The following is a 20,905-nucleotide window of genomic DNA, read 5'->3' as shown; positions in this document are numbered from 1 at the left end:
GAGAGAATCCCAAGCAGGCTCCATGCTGCCAGTGCAGGGCCTGACATGAAGCTCAAACTCATGAACCGTGAGATCATGACTTAAGCCAAAAACAAGAGTTGGACACTTAACTGACTGAGCCACCCATGTGCCCCTGAAGTATTGTCTTAATCTAAATTTCCAAAAATTAGCATTTTCAGGACTTGATCTTGAATTTCAAATTACTTTTTTCAAATGATCCTTCTAATCTCTCTATCATCAGCCATGCAGAGTGCTCTAGCACTGAATGTTTCAGTGATTTGAATTTGCACTAAGTTTGAAATAGGTGTCTTTTTTGCTTCACTTTATTTATTTTGAAAGAGAGAGAGAGAAAGTGCGAGTGGGGGAGGGGCAGAGAGAGAGGAGAGAGCAAGAATCTGAAGCAGGCTCCCCACTGGAGGTTTAGAACCTGACATGGGGCTCGAACTCATGGACTGTGAAATCATGACCTGAGCCAAAGTCAGACACTTAACTGACCGAGCCACCCAGGCCCCTGGAATACATGTATTTGATGTAATTAATCTTTTGGGAACCAAATAAAAAGAAAAAAAAAAAGTCACTTCAGCTGCAGTACACATCAGGTTACTTAAAAAACTAAGATTTATTTTGGATTATTAGAGAATGATCTATAAAATCTTATATCAGATTATCAGTTATCAGATATCATAAAAGGGCAGTCAGGAAATGAGAGCTACTCCTCCTTAGCTACTAAGTGCCCCACCTCGAACCCTTGCTCTAGAGACCTTTTGTTAAGTGTAAGACCTGAACATATGAACTATGATTCTGTTTTCTGATCTGATTGTATTTATTCTTTGCTGAAAAAGTTTGCAATGGCTCCAGTTTCTCTACAGACAAATTCCAAATCCTAAATTGTGGCTGTAAGATAACAGAAAGAATCTATGGATAGCAGTACCCTGGAAGGAGCACAGCTGTAGACTCAGAACACACAGGTTCCAGTCCCATCCCTGTGCTAATACTTAATCTTCCAATTTGCTTATCTGCACAGTGAAAATAATAGTACCTATCTTACAAGGCTGTTTAGAAGATTAGATGAGAATTTATTTGAAAGGGCCCAGAACGAAGGGCCTCCTTAACATGAATTCCTTTCTCTCTTTCCTCTTCAATCTCTAGGCTCAGCCTCCTTTACCCCGTCCGCCACAGATCCCCATGCCCACCTGTTGCTTTTCTGTTTCTATACTTATTCTATTTTCTCCATCAACTGCTTGTTTCTCACATCTCCAAGATCCTATCAAGACCAAAATAAAAAACTTTTCCAAACTGATCTCCCTGACTGAAATCAGCTTCTTTTCCTGTGTCACCATCTCCCTTCTAGCCATTGTCACAGTTGGTACATGTGATGGCTGTAAATGGGGCATCATATGCCTTTTGGAAATGGAGCCCATGTCTCAATGCTCTTGGTAACCTACATCACCCTAGCACAATGCCTGGCACAAAATAAGCCTGTGTTTATTGTTGGTTTATTTAATTCTATCCTCCTGTATGCCATGCTTTTTTTCTCTTGTTCTCTCTTCTCTGCCCTTAGTCTTTCTATTTCACATGTAGTGACATTCCACATTGAACACATCCACCATAAACAATAGAGATGGAAGGCTATGAACTTCCCCTAACCTCCAAACAGACGTACAAAAATCCCAATAAGTAAATGAAATGACAGTTTTAAGAAAGGGAGGGAAAAAACCCCAAACATCTAGCCTGTCAGAGAAGCAGCTTTTGCATGTCTAAATCTGTCCGTTTTGGGATATAAGCCAAAGTCAGGGGTCCAAGACTATTTCAATTCTATTGCATTCCATTTATTATTTATATAGTGCATATTGCTGTAGTCTCTAAGCACTTTAAAATGAAATACAACATACCTCTGGGAGTGAGAAAGGAAATGAAGAACGGGGAGGAGGGGGAGGTGTTGGAACATTGGTGAGCATGGTGAGGTCTAAGCTGAGACAAGAGGCTCCTCCCCTGTCTGACACAGGTGTGAATAGCATATTGTTCAATGTCAGTGGCATAAATTTACAATGGGAGCTGGAAGCCAACCTCTGCAGGAAAAGCTTTCTTCATCCTTTGCTCGAAAAATGCACAGTCCTTAGAGGGAAGGACACCCTTCTTCTCTGCTCTCCATCCTGAATTTAGAATCTGATCAGAACATAATTAATACCCATGCTCACCATATAAACCTCACCCTTTGGGACGCCTGGGTGGCTCAGGCAGTTAAGCATCTGATTTCTGCTCAGGCCATGATCTCTCAATTCGTGGGTTCTGGCCCCACATCGCTCTCTGTGCTGACCGCTCCAGAGCCTGGAGCCTGCTTCGGATTCTGTGTCTCCCTCTCTCTCTGCCGCTCCCCTGCTCACGCTCTGTCTCTCTCTATCTCAAAAATACACATTAAAAAAAAAAAAAAACCCTCTCCCTTCAAGACTTTTTTTTATAATTCTCTGTGACAACAAGAGACCACATATGCTAATGCTTCTGGATGCTGTGTTTTTCTCGTATGCTTCAGTATCCTCTGGCATTTGGAAATTGTCAAAAGGGAGAAGAAAAGCAAAGAGTCGGGTAGTGTCACGAGCGCGCTATGGAGCAGCGCGCAGCGCCCATCTGTCCTGCAAGCGGCACCACAGATACATGCGCAGTAGCAGGCCACTACTTGCTTTCTTCTGACAAATTCTTCGGGTATTTCCTGATAACATGCCCTTCATTAAGGAGATCTAAGGAAGCCTCGGGATCTCTCCTGAAATGGGACAGTATCCAAATGCTTTGACCCCAGATCTCAACGCTTCTGCTGGCTTTAAATACTGTCTTTAGGCAAATTCAAATCTTATGGGGGGGGGGGGGGCAGGTGGGGGGGCTTTGATAAGCCCTTTTAGACATGTAGATTTTCTTGTGGAAGCCTTGGACCAAGGGAACACGCAAAATAGAGATGCCTGAGCCTGGGGTGTTCAATATTCTCTTTAATGATTGAAAATGCTGTCTCCAGTGGGAGTGGAGCGCTTGCTGTAGAGATTATTATGGTCTGAAGCATTTTCTGTATGAATGGTGAGGGCAGGGGCTAGGGTGCAGGGGCTGGGAGGTAATAAGACCCTGAAAGATGTCAGCTCCTACAATTCAGTGATAAGAGGGTTTCAGGGACCCAGCAGCCCAGCTGGATGACAGAGGCAGGCAGGAAGGCTGCTCAGAAGGGGATGGCTACTGTCCTCCACAAACAAGATTTGTAAAACTTATGTCTCAAGTTGTTTTCCTTTCAATGTATAATGTCCCTCTGTGACTGCCTACCCTTCGGTAAAGAATGCTAAATAGGAGAGTTTTCTGCTAGCAGTGCATTGAGGAGTGTGCGGGAAACAGGTGTCTGTGTTTGGAGAGGGAAGTGGATTGGAGAGAGGTGTCAGCATAAGAGGCAACTGAGGTGTGGAGTGAGAAGGGATGGTGGCAGCCAGAATGGGCTTGCAGAACAGGGAAATATGACCCCTGGCTTCTCTGAATTGTTAGGAGTTAGGGCTGTATTTCCTGCAAACCTGTAAAATGGGAAAGGGATAGGAGTGGGAAGGAAGATCATTATTATATGAATTTTAAAGAAAGAGTTAAGCTGGAATGATGATAAGTTGGAATAAAAACTGCTACAGTATGAATTTGCTTCTAATGAGGAAAAGGAAAGAAGGAAAGAAGGAAGGAAGGAAGGAAGGAGAGAAGGAAGAAAATCTCTGCTGTCCTATCCTGTGCCATTCATGGCTTCAATCTTCTGTGAACAAATCCTGTGAAAGGGAATAGTGTGGCCCATATCTTCCAGAAATAGCTTTAAATGGAGAGGAACTCAGGAACACAACATACTTCAAGCTCTCAAGAACCATGCTGGATCCCTGGCTGGGACCTGAAACAAGTGGATGTGGGCCAAGGGAACCAGGAATACGAGGGGCTGGGTCCTGTGCCTAAGGGCCCCTTAACGGCCCACAGCCATCGTTGTATCCTGCCAGGGGTGTTATTATGCAGCTGTAAATCAATATACTACCCACCAATGTCTGCTTGTATTTTAAAAGACTTCACATAGAGTAGATAACACAACCCCAAAAGTTGACCAACAAAACCTAGCTGCCCGGAAATATTGTGCGTACTCAGCACTTTCACTCAAATCACTTTTTTTGTTTTAATTTGATCCTCATGATAACCTGGTGAAGACACATAGCAGCATCAGCACCGCATCTAAAGAAGAGAGTGAGGGGGCGCCTGGGTGGCGCAGTCAGTTAAGCGTCCAACTTCAGCCAGGTCACGATTTCGCAGTCCGTGAGTTTGAGCCCCGCATCAGGCTCTGGGCTGATGGCTCGGAGCCTGGAGCCTGTTTCCGATTCTGTGTCTCCCTCTCTCTCTGCCCCTCCCCCGTTCATGCTCTGTCTCTCTCTGTCCCAAAAATAAATAAACGTTGAAAAAAAAATTTTTTTTTAAAGAAGAGAGTGAGGCTCATGTCTAGAAGGTTATGCACTTACTAAGTGGAGGAGCTGAGTTCTAAGCCCAAAGCCTCTCTCCATTTTCAGCTGTACCTGCACAACTGAGTAGTTGCAGTTTGTGGCCCCTGGTAGATAAATCTTTTACCGGGTGCACGAGTTCTGTGGTTTTGTTTTTGTTTTTTTTTTCAGTCTCCTTAAATCACAGGGCATGGGAAGCATTGCTCAGCTCTAGCTGATGATTGCCATGCAGAAATGTGGGCCCAGGTCTTCCAAATTTTCCAAGAGAACCTGGACATTTATACTTGTAGACAAAGTCTGATATTTTAATATTGGCGCATTTGCAAAAGAAATGAAATCAACACATTGTGCAAACCCAGCATGCCAGCCACCAGCGTGAGACCTCTGCCTTAAATCTGTGTACTTGGCTCCTTCCCAGCCCTATTCCCAGAGAGAGTGGAAAGGTGATGTCACTGGCGTCTGCTCCTTTTTCTCCAACAGACTCTCACCTGATCTGAATATCTGCCCCTGGATCCCTCATCTTTTTCATCTGTTTCCCTCCATCTGAGGCATTTTCACTTTTGGGGGTGGGGTGGGGGGGGTTGGGTACCACTGGAAATCAAGTGATGTCAAAGGAAACTTTGTGTTTGGCTTTTCAGCATCCTGAACTGGAGTAAGCTAGATGGTAGACAGCTAGAAGGCATGGGGGCAGGGAAGGAGGAGCAAGGAAGGATGAGGACAAGCCATGTACCCGCGCTGCCTGCGAAGGAAAGGAAATGAAAGGATGGAACTGACGGCACTCTTGTAAATATTAAATAGTAATGCAATAGAGAGTAACGGGCCACAAAGAAACTGTGATAAGCATGCCAGTGCTTTACTGTATTTCAGCACACAGCTGGGTACCAGGGCTTAACACATCTCTTTTGACATCGCAGACAGTTTTACTGTGCTGGGAGAAAACCTGAGTAATGAATACAAGGCAAATGCTTTTGCTATTATGGAAACAAATAAATGGCAGAATAAGAATGACAGTAAAAGAAAGAGATTCTATGTCCATCATTCTAAATAGATGTTACATCTCGTGGCCGATATGATCGCATTAATTAGCTGCAAGAGATTTTATAAATAACCATCGTGTAAGTGGGCTTGCTCTGCCTTTGCTAATGAAAGTGCTTTTTGAATGTGACCCTTTCCTAATTGAGGCAACAATATTTCTTAGCTCCTGATGTGTACAAAGTAGCAGGCACTGTGCGGGGGAAGCACAGGAAATGGTGGATGTAATCTCTTCTTCTGAGCAGCTTCTAGTCAAGTGGTATTAGATTTGCAAGAAGGACAAAGCTCCTCCCAAAACCCATACCAAATCTTAAAAAGTTTCAAAGAATACAGAGGCACCTGGGTGGCTCAGTTGGCTAAGCATCTGACTTCAGCTCAGGTCATGATCTCATTGTGAATTTGAGCCCCTCATCGGGCTCTGTGCTGGCAGCTCAGAGCCTGGAGCTTGCTTCGGATTCTGTGTCTCCCTCTCTGTCTGCCCCTCCCCCATTTTCACTCTTTCTCTCTCTCTCAAAAATAAACATTAAAAAAAGATTTAAAAATATTTTAATGTTTATTTATTTCTGAGACAGAGACAGAGGATGAGTGGGGGAGGAGCAGGGGGGGGGGGGGACACAGAATCTGAAGCAGGCTCCAGGCTCCCAGCTGTCAGCTGACATGGGGCTTGAACTCCTGGACCCTGAGGTCATGACCTGAGGGTCATGACCTGAGCTGAAGTCGGACGCTCAACTAACTGAGCCACCCAGGCCCCCCTAAAAAAAGGTTTTAAAAAACAGTTTCAAGGAATACAAAAATCTACTTACTAGACACCTTTCCCAGAAAACATATCACTTTGCATTTGTCTGAACATAATTCAAACCACATTTACTAAAACTCTGTTACCCTGTTATACAACCATTTTGTTTTTATGTTTCTGTAAGAAAATGCAAAGAACAGCATTTTCTTGGAAGCCTCTTTAAGATTTTAAACAATAAAACAGTATTTATATTTATCTAATCTTTTTAAAAATTTTTCATTATTTTTGAGAGAAAGAGTGCGAGTGGGGGAGGGGCAGAGAGACAGGGGCAAGAGATCCAAAGCGGGCTCTGCATTTACAGCAGAGAACCCTATGTGGGGCTCAAACTCATGAACTGTAAGATCATGACCTGAACTGAGATGCTCAACTGACTGAGCCACCCAGGTGCGCCTGTATTTATCTAATCTTAGGGCTATCTGAATCGGTGAAATCTACTTCACGCTGCTTTTTTCCCCCTTCCCCCTCTTTCTTATTATTATTATACTTATACTACCATGAATTTCATACATATTTGTTAAAAATGCAGTCACTTCTTCCTCCCATTCAGTTCAGCAGACCAACACTAAAGTTAAGTAGTCAACCTGTCTTTCTACTTCTCAACCTTGGTGGGGTTATCAGTAAGCCCAGTCAAAAAATAAAACAGATCAGTGGTAGTGCCACCTAGTAAGAAGAATGAAATCCAGATGCTGTCAAAATTAAGAGAGGTTTGATTAATGCCAGTGTTAACTTTATTTTCACTGCTTCCCTAGCTGGGTTAAAAAAAAAAAAAAAAAAAAAGCATATCAATGCCCAATTCCTACCCATACCTCCTCAATATCAAATGTACTTCCGTCTCTGCTGTGACAGGGAAAATATCAATGATGTAATGCAGCATATATATTTGAGATTTCTATGACATCTGTGGAAGTCAAACCCTATTTTCCAGACAGACACAAAATTCATGTGGCTTTTAACTCAGTTTTAAGTAGATCCTGACCCAATATAAAAAATTGAGAACAGGTGACCAATATTCCCAAAGAATCATAAAAATTCAAAACATTTCTAAAGAACAAATACCTCCAAGAAAAGACTGAAAATCCTAAGTTGGGAGCTAACAAGTGAGTGTGTTTAAAATCACTTGGTCTGCATTCCATTCTTTAATCGATCTTTGTGAATCTTGATATCATCCACGTATTCAAGCTTCTTTCTTACAATTTCCCAACAATTTTCAGTTATTTATTGTGGTGCTTTCAGGAAATCAATAAAAATGTTTTTTGACTTTTGTGTGTAGTGAAAGAAAGAAAAAAGCTTAATTGGTCCAGCTGTGTCTTCTTGTTTTCTTGTTTTTCTAAATATAAAAGAATAAGTCAATCTGTGTTGAATGTAGAATCCATTGAAATATGACCAACTGATGTTACTTTATCCTTCCTGCCAGTAATTTTTCAGAAATCCCTAACGTTTTTGTGAATTCACATTAATCAGAAAACTTCTTTCTGTGAAAATCAGTCATTGGTCGTTTGTTGCTTTTTTTTTTTTTTTAAGTAGAATGAATACATATGACATAACCTTAAACATTTGACATCGACATTTTAAGTAATTCAAATCACATATTTCAACCTAAAAGCTCATGTTTTATATTCTGATGTTAAATGATTCTTGGAAGTCTTTATTATTGGGGAAATTATCTCAATTCTTAAAAATAATTAGGAGTTATCATTGTAAGCACATTTCCCTGACAATGTTTTCATAAGCCAACGGAGAGGTATTTTCAAGTTGGCATCCTTCTGTGCGTTGAATGTGGGGGAAAGCTTGTGATGCGCCACCCCCCCTTCTCTCCTCTGTAGCCCAGTGGCTGTAGCTCACGTCTCTGTGGCTCGGTGCCAACAGAAATGCCTATGGAAAGGAAAGCCTGCTCTGAACAGAGAGCTGACTGCTTTGTGAAAGATGAGAAGACAAAGCCTAATACAGTGAAACTTCTTTAGAACATTTTCCAGGGAACTGAACATTTTGAATGTTCTACGTGGGAAAACATGCGCTGGGAGAGCAGCACAATGACGCATTTCACTGCATTTCCACTTGCCAAACATTCCAGGGCACCCTGCACACGAGGCTAATAAACTGGCTTAAACAGGAGATGGTCATGAGCTCAGGAAAGCTTTCCTCCAGCCCCGTCTGTGGTTACACAAAACGGTCAAAACAGAGGCCAGGTCTGTTCTCAAATACCACGCTCTGGAGGAGGGATAAGAATGTCCTATGGTTCCTGGGCCAGTTCAGGTGGCTTAGAGAAGGGCAAAACAGTACCTTTATAGACACTACAAAAATCACTTGAAGAAGGAACAAACATCTCTGAGTGGAGGAAACTACACCAGTGTGGTAAGTATCCTCTTCTGTAAATGTTGGGAGATGGGGCCCTTTCACTTTTACTCATTGTGCTTTTCTCTATTAAATGCTATTCCATTATGTGCTATCATATCATGGTTCTCATGTTTGAAACTCCCTCTTTTTGTATGTTGTAACTTATTTCAGATCATCACAGAAACTAGAAGACTGAGGACAAAATCACAGAATACCAGGGAGCAGGGAAGACCACACTATGGTTTGAGCAGCCTTATGGAAACGTCTGGCTCCAGCCTCGCTTTGGTTTTCTTCAGAGTTTCTTCAGTGGGTGCAGGAAATTCTACTTACTGGGTTTGTCAGTAATCTAGAAGTATCTTGGTATTTTTCAGATTACCAAGTATCTGTTGTAATGTGACTTTGTGACACAACAGATAAAGAGATCAAGATAGATCACTGCTGGAGACTGTGTTTCCTAAGAATGGATGATAAGCATTAGCAGATAAAAAAAATGTAATCAATCAAGTAATGGAACAAGGCAGGAATGAGAGGAATGTTTTTCAATTTAAAATCTAGTTTAAGTTTTGCCCTTAACAAAATCAGAGAAAATGTAAAGAATCAGAGGGAATTTTTTTAAATCCACAATGAAGGAAGAAAAGTGCTCCTTAAATAGATGAGTAAATGGTTTCAGGCATAAATGTATTTATGTATAGATGTGTAGAGATTTTCCTCTCCCGTTAGGATTGAGTAATTTTTTTAGAGTAAATTTATTCAGGAGTTGATTAGTTTGTCAGTAATAACAACCTACTTTTTGTAGCTCTTTAAAAAATGACCTTAAAAATGCACAAGAATGTTATTTGTTTTAGAAAAACATGAATAACATATATTTTTTAAACTTTTCTGAATACTAGTGGTCGAACAGAACTGATAGAGTCATGGTCACTAAAGGGGAATTCTCCGAAAGGCCTCAGAAAAAACAGTAATGAAAGAAGGAGACAACCAAATACCCGAGTCTTAAAAAGTTCCAGCTCTCTGTCCACCCACCCCACCCTTACCACGCCCACCCCACCTCCCCAGGGATATGAAAATCTCCCGGCAGGTGATGGACTGTGCCAGAGTCAGTGTTGATGCTTAAAGGTTGAAGCTGATTTGTAAACAACAAAAATTCAATAGATATCATCCCTGCTCTTAAAATACCTCTGCCACACTGCCACTGAGGGTTTCTCATTGGCCACTTGTGACAGAAAGCTCCTAAATGGTCTCCAGTGATCCCTACCTCCTGGTACGCATGCTCTTGTATAATGCCCTACCCTTCAATACGGGCTGGATTTAGTGACTTGTTTCTAGCCAACAGAATGTGGCAAAGGTGATGAGAGGTCATGTGCTAGATTAGGCTACAGGATAGCTGTTGCTTCTGTCTTGGGTGCGCTCTCTCACTTGCTCTCTCTGAAGAAAGGCAGCTGCCATGTTGTGGGCTGTACTAGGGAGACAGCACAATAGGCCTCAAGGAATCAACAACCTTGTGTGTGAGTTTGGAATCAGATCCTCTCCCGCTGAGCCTTCACAGAAGACCTCGGCCTCAGCTGACACCTGGACAGCTGACACCTGGACCGCAATCTCATGAGAGACCTTGAGCCAGTGGCACCAACCTAAGCAGCACCCAGGGGCCTGACCCACAGAAAGTGTGAGAAAACAAATATCCGTTGTTTCTTTTGGTTTTTTTTTCAGTCCACCTCCTCATTTCCTGCACTGTGCCCCCATCTCTCTCATTGTCAATTCCCACCTTCACATTTCTTTTACTTTTTTTTTTTTTTTTTAATGTTTACTTATTTTTGAGAGGGGAGAGGAAGGGCAGAGAGAGAGAGAGAGAGGGAGGATCTGAAGCAGGCTCCGCGCTGACAGCAGAGAACCCAATGTGGGAGTTGACCTCACAAACTAGGAGATCATGACCCTAGATGAAGTCTGCTGCTTAACTGACTGAGCCGCCAAGGCGCCCCTCCTTTTACTTCTGTGGACAATTTAAAACGATCTGTTTCACAGGCTCTTTTATTCTATAGCCTCAGGGCTTCTCCTTTCCACCTTAAGAGGCCTAAAAATAATAAAGTAAGCTTTTAATCCGAGAGAAACTCTAGTGCTAGCTGCTGTAACAACAGTTCTCAGCTTATGTCGAGAAATTGTTCGTCACTCAAAATAAGTAATGTACCTATGATTTCATCAACTTGAAATATTCTAGCTTTGAAGAAAACATAGTCTAGCTTTGGCACATTTTATAAAGTAGAGAATAAAACCTTTGATGATGAAATACTCTATTCCCTATTATTTACAGTTTAGATAGTAATAAAACACATTATTTTCAAATATTTTCGTTATTTTGGGGCTACCGTTTGATGTGAATTATTGCTAGATGTTGGAGAGAGTTGTCCACTCCTGAAATCTCTGTTTTTTAGCCTTTTGGGCTCAGCTATTCCCTCACTACCCCAAATAAACTGCTTTGTGCCACTCCTTTTCCTCACAGTGCAGAAATTCCTCTCTCTTCCAGGATTTTGGAGGATACCCTGAAGGCTTCTGTTCCCATTTGTCACCATTCTGTCTGGAATTACTCCCCCCACCCTGTTCCTGCCAGAGTTTTGTTCTATGATGGGCCCTGCCCTGCTTTCTTCAACTTCCCTGAAAAGCCACCAACAACAGGCCTCTGAATGGAAGCACAGAAAAACACAGATACCAAACAACTTAAAATTAGATGTTTCCTGAAATTAGACTTCTCTAGTTTCTTGGATAACCTCAGCATGGGGAAGTCCTGACTATCCTCCTCAGGGACCTCTGTGCCCCTTCCTAACTGACCCCCCCCAGTGTGCCAAACCTCTTACATCTTGCTATTTTTCGCCCAGACTAAGAGCCCCCAGATCGACTTCTCACCAGACCTTAATTTTCCTTAATACAAAGCATTTCAACTTGGTTTTGTTTAAACTTCCCCCATCTAGGTAGAGTGACAGTGAGGAGTGGGGAGGGGTCTCAACTTCTACCACCAAAGAGGCCCCAGACCCATTCATGTGCTCCTTCTTAGATGTTGTTATCCTCGCCTCAATTCAAATTGTTTCCTGCTATTTAAAATAACAGTTTTAGGGGCGCCTGGGTGGCTCAGTCGTTTGAGTGTCCGACTTTGGCTCAGGTCATGATCTCACGGTTCGTGAATTTGAGCCCCGCATGGGGCTCCGTGCTGACAACTCAGAGCCTGGAGCCTGCCTCGGATTCTGTGTCTCGCTCTCTCTCTGCCCCTCCCTGCTCATGGTCTGTCTCTCTCTGTCTCAAAAATAAATAAAACATTAAAAAAAAATTTCTTAAATAACGATTTTGAATGTTACATTAAAGTTTAATAAAAAGATTACATTAAACATTCTAATAAAACATATAAGAAAAGTTGTTCTCCCATTGAAATCCTGCTGAATGTGCTAAGAAATTTTTCAAAGAAATGGAGTTTTTTTCTTAACCCTAGATCAAATACCCATACTGTAAACTAGTGTATAAACTATTTCAAGTAATTATGAGCCCTCTTTGAGGATCATATCAGGATGCTCATTCTATGGTTTGGCAAATGATTGGTAAATATTAAGAAGCTATATCTCATATCAATAGCAAACGTCTGACATTGACATGAAACATTACAATGTAGAGCTGCTGTAAATTATGCTTGGCCTCAGGAAGCTGGATGAAGATACACTGAGCTTCAGACCTTGGTTCTAAGGAGGAGCTTTAGAAAAACATATATCATTTTAGATGACATTTAATTGCTTATTCTCCCCAGTAGGTGTAAATTCCATTATAAAAATACATTTCCTTGGATCGGTGAGAGGGTTCGTTCCTGGCTATGCAGAGGGAAACCTTCCCTCACTGCTTCCCTCCTGGCTGCTAATTGCATCCAGTTTCCTTAAAATTTTCTTTTTTAATGTTTATTTATTCTTGAGAGAGAGAGAGAGAGAGAGAGAGAGAGAGAGCAGGAGATGAGCAGGGGAGGGCAGAGAGAGAGAGAGGGAGACACAGACCTGAAGCAGGCTCCAAGCTCTGAGCTGTCAGCACAGAGCCTGACTTGGCCTTGAATCCACAAACCTGAACCACGAGATCCTGACCTGAGCCGAAGTCAGACGCACGCTTAACTGACTGAGCCACCCAGGCTCCCCTGCATCTAGTATTTTCAAAGGGAGCTGGGAGTTTGTAGAGAAAATAACTTGAAGCATGTCTGGTGATCTGGTTGTGTGACAGGAAGAAAGTGAGTTGGGTAGAGGGAGGGTGCTGATGGAGGAAATTTTTCACAGGTAGATTTTTCCAGGCAGGACAAAGACTTACTCCAAGCAACAATGAAGTATGGCATAGTGCACTGAATTCAACTAAAGACCTGAGGGGTGGAGTTGAGGAGCTTCCAAATCAAAAGTACCTACCCTGACCCAATGCAGCCAGCAGTATACTCATTAAATAATAATAATAATAATAATAATAATAATAATAATAATAATAAAGCTGTCATCTAAAACTGAGTTGCCCTTTGGAACCCAAGAAAATCTGTTGGTGACCTTCTAAGAGAGCAATTCATAGAGGAAGGGACTTGTTTCCCTTCCTGTCTTGTCAAGGAGTCTGAGTCAGAATGGCGGTACATTGAATGGAATGGTAGCCAGGAGCCCACTGGTAACTGTGTGAACTGAGGAACAGAGATTAGTAGAATTTCACTTTGGCCAGTGGAGAGACTTAAGCAAAATGTGTTTGAACGACAATTAAGTTAAAACTTAAAGCAGAGAATAGAGAAGATTGTACAGGCATTGGGGACTTCCAGAGATCCGTACTGGTTAAGGGAGAAGAGGAGAAATTTCCTAGGGGCTTGATTTTCTGTGATTATAAAGCTAAGAGGGGCATTACGCTAGGAAAATCTGGGATTGAAGGTTACTGTCACCTCATTTGTATTCCAGGCTGGAAAGCCATAATAACCCAGAGAGAATAGTTTCTACTTACAATCACTTTTTCCTATGGGAGAATTTCAGTCATACTAAAAGTACCATTTTGACTGATATGATTGTAGAAGATCAAATTTAGATTCCAGTTATAATAACACAGAAAAAATTAGCTGGATTTGAGAATTCACATTCTGTGTCATGAATGTACAATAAGCCAAAACTTTGACACTAAAGTCTCTGAAACTCACTGACCTCATTAATAAATCACGAGTAATATTTCTGTGTCATAACATTATTGTGCAGATAATGAGAAAACTCTTGGGGGAGTATTTAGCACAGTGCCAGGCACATAGTAAATGTCCAATTGTATTTGTTCATTGCTCGTTAAAGAAGGTTTTGCCAGAAAATTAAACTGGTCGCCAAAGAAAGACCACATAAAATGTTAGAGCAAACTCTAAGGGCTTTTGAAAGCCAAGGCACCATGCATGAGAAAGAGAGATGACAGTTTCTTTTATCACATAGAGTAGGGAGAAAAGCACCCTGAACTGAGAATCAGGAAGGTGGTTTTTTGTCCTGGCTCAGCTTCCAGCTCCCCTGTAGGCTTGGTTAGCTCATTAGCTAACCTCTCCCAGCATCAGATTGCCCGAGGGAAAAATGAGGGGCTCAGTCTCCATAATAGCTAAGGTCATTTTTAACAAGAATAATTCACATATTTGTAAGATATGACCATTACTGTTGCTAAAACACTTGCTTTAATTATTTATCATTTTTTGATGCATAGTATAACAATTAGGGGATAGCAATTATAATGTTTATGGTTTTAATTTTTTTAAAAAAATGGCACTTTTATAGAAAAAGCTTAAGTGTGTCATGATCCCAAATTAAATTAACTACAACTGTGGGAAGTTGGATTGATTAGACAGACAGGGAAGAATAACACCACTATATTCCTGGTGCTAATATCTGAATGATAGCTAAATGAGTAGGAGGAAGAATACAGATACTTTCCAAAGTTGGTCTTGCAAACCCAAATATAAAAAGTAAGGTTATTATGGTCACAGTTTAAATGTGTATTAGTCATGTGTATTTTCTAAAGGGAGAGCTGGGAAGTGGCAAAGGTGAAGGGTGGGGTGATGAGACTAATATTACGAGTATTTACTGAGTACATACTATGTGACAAGTACTGTGACAAACATTTTACTTTTTTTTTTTGCTCTTCGAGGTAGGCACAATAATTCTCATTTTACAGAAAATCAACCTGCCAATATTACACAGAACAGTTGTTGGGACTAGAAGCCAAGTGTCTGACTTCATTCTGTGAGTTTTCTAAATTATTGCCTGAAAACAGGAATATAGGGAAAGGACATAAAAATATTTGGTGCTTATGGGAATGCAAGCTAATGCAGCCACTCTGGAAAACAGTATGGAGGTTCCTCAAAAAACTAAAAATAGAACTACCATATGACCCAGCAATTGCACTACTAGGCATTTATACACAGGATACAGGTGTGCTGTCTCGAAGGGACACATGCACCCCCATGTTCATAGCAGCCCTGTCAACAATAGTCGAAGTATGTAAAGAGCCCAAATGTCTGTCAATGGATGAATGGATAAAGAAGATGTGGTGTATATATATACAATGGAGTATTACTCTGCAATCAAAAAGAATGAAATCTTGCCATTTGCAACTACGTAGAGGGTATTATGCTGAGTGAAATTAGTCAGAGAAAGACAAAAATCCTATGACTTCACTCAAATGAGGACTTTAAGAGACAAAACAGATGAGCATAAGGGAAGGGAAACAAAAATAATATAAAAACAGGCAGGGGGACAAAACAGAAGAGATTCATAAATATAGAGAACAAACTGAGGGTTACTGGAGGGGTTGTGGGAGGGGGGATGGGCTAAATGGGTAAGGGGCATTAAGGAATCTACTCCTGAAATCACTGTTGCACTATATGCTAACAAATTTGGATGTAATTTAAAAAAATAAAAAATAAAATTAAAACAAAACAAAACAAAAAGAAATGTATTTTATAGAAATAAAAGCACTAGTATATAACAATCTAAAAAAAAAATTTGGTGCTTAAAAGTATAAGGAAAGATTCGCTGGCACAGGGGTGACAAAGCTCCCCAATTCCCAAAGTTTCCCATATTCCCAATTTGAGTATTATTATGTGACTTTAGCAAATTCTGACCTATATGCACCTGGAAATTTATACCACTCCTGTATTATAAGAGTTTCTGGTCAGTATCACATATATGTCATTAAAATGCAAAGCTCGATGCTTCCCCAAATGCTAGGACAAGGTATTTTTGCAGGGCCACAGCACAGGCCTCTGCAGTTGTACTGTTGAAGTGGTTAAATTGGCGAAGCCAGACAATAGCCAGAATTTCACTTGTGCCGAGCAGCAAAGCCTGTTTGTTTCATTAGAGGAAGCTGCTACTGATTCATAAACAATAGGGATTTTCTCTAATAGAAGTGCATCTGGTGGCCACAGGAGATCATCTTTCATCCCCTCTAATGAGTTCAAAAGCTGTCATAACGTTTTATGATGATTTGGGCTTAATTGTAACTGTTGTATTAGCCTGTTGTGTAGCATATAGAAATCCACACCTAGTTAATACTTTTATTTATTGGCCTTGGTTTCCTTTTTCTTTTATTTATCCTGTCTTCTTTTGTGGTATTACTACTACTCACTACTCACCCAAGCTGGAAAACTGAGGTCATCCTGACTCCTTACAATCTCTACTCGACACATTCCCAAATGTGTCTCTTCTCCGTTGCTATCACCTCTTGCCTTGGCTCAGGCTCTCATCTTTTCTTTCCTGGACCAATTCAACAGCCACCAGCTGGGGCATCCTGTCCAAAGGCTTTTCTGCTCAAGCTCATTCTCCACACAATCGAGCATCTTCTATTTAAACCCAAGACCAGGCTCTACCATTAAAAACCTTTCAGGGGTCTTCCTTGTGCATGGTCCGCTTTGTCCCCATCTCAGTCAGGACCTCCAGCAGCAGTGAACTTGAATTTTGGCTGTTTCCCCCACCTCAGCCTTTTGCTCAAGCTATCCCCTTTGTCCTAATGTCCTCTCTGCCCACCCCGTCCTCCATTCCCCCATTCCTTACCTAGATGCTCACCATTCTTTGAAATGCAGTTCAGATGTCACTTCCTCCAGGAAGCCCTGTCTCACCACATGTGAGCCCTCACCTTCTGTCCCAGGCTTTGGCATGTGATGTTCCTCTCTTGTGCATTAGTACACTAGCAGCTTTCTTCAGAAAAGCAAAAATACTCTCAGGATTTCTTTCAGTTAGCAAAAACAGGTACTATTGTAGGTCTTTTGTAAAAGCAAATGTGAACTAACATGAACTTTCAGAAACCGGGAAGACTCTTCCCTTTATGCCATTTCAGATTACAAAAGGTTCCATAGAGGGGCATCTGGGTGGCTCGGTCCATTAAGTGACCAACTCTAGATTTCTGCTCAGGTCGTGATCTCATGGTTCATGGGATTGAGCCCCATGTCAGGCTCTGCACTAACAGTGCAGAGCCTGGTAGAAATTCTCTCTCTCTGCCCCCCTCTCTCTGCCTCTCCTCTGCTTGTGCTCTCACTCACTCTCAATAAATAAATAAATACTTAAAAAAAAGGTTTCTATAGGACTGCTCTGTCTTTGGATATTAAGGAAACCTGTGTTTACTAAACATATTACTGTAATAATCATTGAACTTACTACATTTTATCATAACTCTCTGTTGATGTGTCCGTTGTCCTCCTATAGAATGTTAACTCATGCTGTTAGAAGTAGGATAGAAAAAGGTCAACAGGCAGATAGTAAAATACACAAGAGACATGACCAGATGGGTCATAGAAAAGAATGCAAATGACTCTCAAACATATGAAAAGGTGTTCAATCTTGATAATAATGAGAGAAATATAAATTACTATGTTACCGTTACTTATCTGTCATAAATCCAAAAGTCTGACAACATACTCTGTGGGTGAGGCTATATGGAATAGGCATTCTCACACATTGCTGTTGGAATACAAATTGGTACAATCATTATGGGGGGACATTTGGCAATATCAAACAAATTTATATATGCTTTTATCCTTTGGTCACACTTCTAGGAATATATCCCAAAGGTGTTCTGCAAAATATATGAGAAGATGTATGTAGAGAGCTATACTCTGTAGCACTTTTTATAACAACAAAATATTGGAAACAGCCCATATAACAATAGAAGACTGGCTGGATAAATTATGGTAAATATATACAATAGAGTATTTTGAGGCTGTCCAAAAATGAGAAGTATCGGGGCGCCTGGGTGGCGCAGTCGGTTAAGCGTCCGACTTCAGCCAGGTCACGATCTCGCGGTCCGTGAGTTCGAGCCCCGCGTCAGGCTCTGGGCTGATGGCTCAGAGCCTGGAGCCTGATTCCAATTCTGTGTCTCCCTCTCTCTCTGCCCCTCCCCCGTTCATGCTCTGTCTCTCTCTGTCCCAAAAATAAATAAAAACCATTGAAAAAAAAAATTTAAAAAAAAAAAAAAAAATGAGAAGTATCTTTACATAATTCCATAAAGTAATTGCCAGATGTGTTCAGTGACAAAAGCAAGGTGGAAAACGTGTTCAGTTGACTACCGTTTTTCTGAGAAAGGGGAGGACAGTATATATTTACTTATAGTTTTTAAAAGTTTTCCTAGGGCACCTGGGAGGTTCAGTTGGTTAAGTGCCCAACTCAATTTCGGCTCAGGTCATGATCTCATGATTCATGAGATTGAGCCACATGTAGGGCTCTGTGCTGACAGCAAGAAGCCTGCTTGGGATTCTCTCTCTCCCTCTCTCCCTGCCCTTCCCCACCTCTTGCTAGCATGCACAAGTTCTCTCTCTCAAAACAAACAAACAAACAAACAGTTTTTGTGTAAGGAAAAGGAAATAACGGGATGCAGATGACAAGAATAAAAGCTAGACATTTGTAAATATTTCTTATTTTAAGGATTTCACTTTGGAACCAGGAAAATATTTTACTTAATTGTAAAATACTTTTTAAAAAAACCCTAACATGAAACAAAACAAATGAACCTAAGTATGTATTGAGTTGGTGAAATAATTTCACAGAAAACCAATTTTCCTCCTCTATTTTCCCTTCCCTCCAGCCCTTTGCCATCAGAATTGGGAACCCTGAGCCCAGGACAGATGTGAAGTTTGTAATAGCTTCTTTTGTTTTTGTTTTTTTTAATGTGTATTTCCTTATTTGGAGAGAAAATGAGCCTGGGAGGGGCAGGGTGGGGGGGAGAGAGAATCCCAAGCAGACTTCATGTTGTCAGCACAGAGCCTGGCTCGGGGCTTGATGTCATGAACTGTGAAATCATGACCTAAGCAGAAATCAAGGGTCAGACACTTAACCGACTGAGCCACCCAGGTGCCCCCATTTGTAACAGTTTCTAAGATGAAGGGGAAGACTGTATTTCCCTTCATAGGTTAATGGGAGGTCGTCAGCCCAAAGCCAAGATCTCCTTTATTTTCTGCTCATTTTACTAAGGAATTACTTTTCCTCATCTAGCTTCTTCCTTCCTTTCTCTTCCCAGCACCACAAAACCCACGAGCCCAAGGAGCAGGTTCCTACCTTCCACTAGTAGGTTTCCAATACAGACAGCTTGGAAAATGATAGGTCTAAAGACACAGATAGGGAATTTTCTGAGAGAAGCTTTCAGCTAGGGATAGAGAGCCCTGGCTGTAATAACCAGAACTAGGCAACTTAAGAAAAAGTAGAAAACTTCTGAAACTGCAGAGGGCCACTATAGAGGGCACAAAGATGCAGCGCAGGTCAAGATCAAAGAAAATGACACCAAAGAAGATCAGTAGCAAAACAAACACCGACTCTTGTTGCCTACACAAGGGAAAAAGGATCATTTTCTGTTTAGAAGGGTTGAGCGGTTACAATGAGGGACATTCCTGTATAACATATACGTACACCTATGCTGTCTGGTCCTCACACATCAGGTTCTCTGGAAGTTGGCGGGGGTTGGGGCAAGATGGTTCTTTGGGACCTACACCTGTGAACAGAAGGAGATAGAAACATGATTGGGCAGAGGGAGAAGTTGAACTGTGATGAGGGCTCAACAAATTTTAGTCCATCACGTAAAAAAAATTGTTTTGTGGCAGACAGCAGTGATTGGCTATTATACTCCCACCTCACTTAGTCACCTGACACAGGCTGCCCAGGAAAGGGCTCAACTCCCAACAGAAGGGGCAGTTGTCTGCAGCTAAAGCAAACCCTGAAGGAGCTGTCAGGCGGGGACTGTCTGCTGACTGCATTTCCTGCAACTAGAAAACAAGCCCTTCCTTGAAGGGGAATCTGGGTGGCACATCTCTCTGCCTACCATGCTACCAAACCTCTTCATAGTTCATAAAGACTCTTTGTACTTTTTAAAAATTTTTTTAAGTTTATTTATTCATTTGGAGAGAGAAAGAGCACAAGCAGGTAAGGGGCAGAGAGAAGGAGAGACAGAATCCCAAGCAGGCTCTATGCCATCAGTGCAGAGAACCCGACGTGGGGCTTGAACTCACAAACTGTGAGATCATGACCTAAGCCAGGATCAAGAGTCAGACACTTAACCAAGTGCACCACCCAAGTGCTCCAAGACTCTTTATATTTTAATTTTTTTCGAAGACAAACAAAAGGTACTACATTTAGTAAAGAACCTCATATATTTAGTGTTGAATTTGAAATTACCATTAGAATTTCTATTCCACGGATTATCAGGTTGATGGTCATTATATTTCTGGGCAGGCTGAAATTAGCTGTTCATTCACTTATTCACCCCACAAACGTTTATTAAGTATCAGTTGCATCGAAGTGTCTGGAAATTGAAAGATGAATAAAGATGCCTTTCCCATGAACTCTTGGGAATTAGATTCTAGTGGGGTGGCAGATAATTAAATAGACAGGACAAATGGTAAGAGTTTAAAAGACAGGTATAAGCAATACGCTATAGAAGTTTAAGGGTCATGAAGGAGAAAATACTCAGCTATGTCTGTAGGCATCCTCCTGGGAGAGGACAGGTGGCTTCTGGCTCTCAGATGACAAGAAATATTTGCATAGGAACATTATAGGAAGAATGAATTGTATGTGTAAAGACTCACAAGAATGAAAGAGCATCACATGTTATGGGAACCGTAAATACACTGATATGACCAAGGCACATATTGTAAGTATCGGAATTGGGGCTGGGAAGATACATAGACATAGATACAGATATCATTGTTCATTCATTAATATAATTTTACATTGTAATTTATCTAGCTAGTGTTTCTGAAATACGTTTAATCATGATTTGTGGTTTTTGC

General features: G+C 41.3%; 1 long non-coding RNA gene across 1 annotated transcript; it reads left to right on the top strand.

Annotated features, from left to right (window-relative positions):
- The first annotated feature begins 8,439 nt into the window (after positions 1–8,439).
- LOC144616126 (uncharacterized) lies at positions 8,440–10,924 on the top strand. The gene is made up of 2 exons (XR_013555109.1): positions 8,440–8,661; positions 8,815–10,924. It is a non-coding gene; the product is annotated as an uncharacterized LOC144616126 (long non-coding RNA).
- Positions 10,925–20,905: the final 9,981 nt, after the last annotated feature.

The sequence above is a fragment of the Panthera onca genome, chromosome B1 (assembly GCF_046562875.1).
Source record: "Panthera onca isolate mPanOnc1 chromosome B1, mPanOnc1 haplotype 2, whole genome shotgun sequence".
Taxonomy (NCBI): domain Eukaryota; kingdom Metazoa; phylum Chordata; class Mammalia; order Carnivora; family Felidae; genus Panthera; species Panthera onca.
The sequence above is the reverse complement of the archived record's forward strand: the minus strand, read 5'-3'. Positions and strand labels throughout refer to the sequence as shown.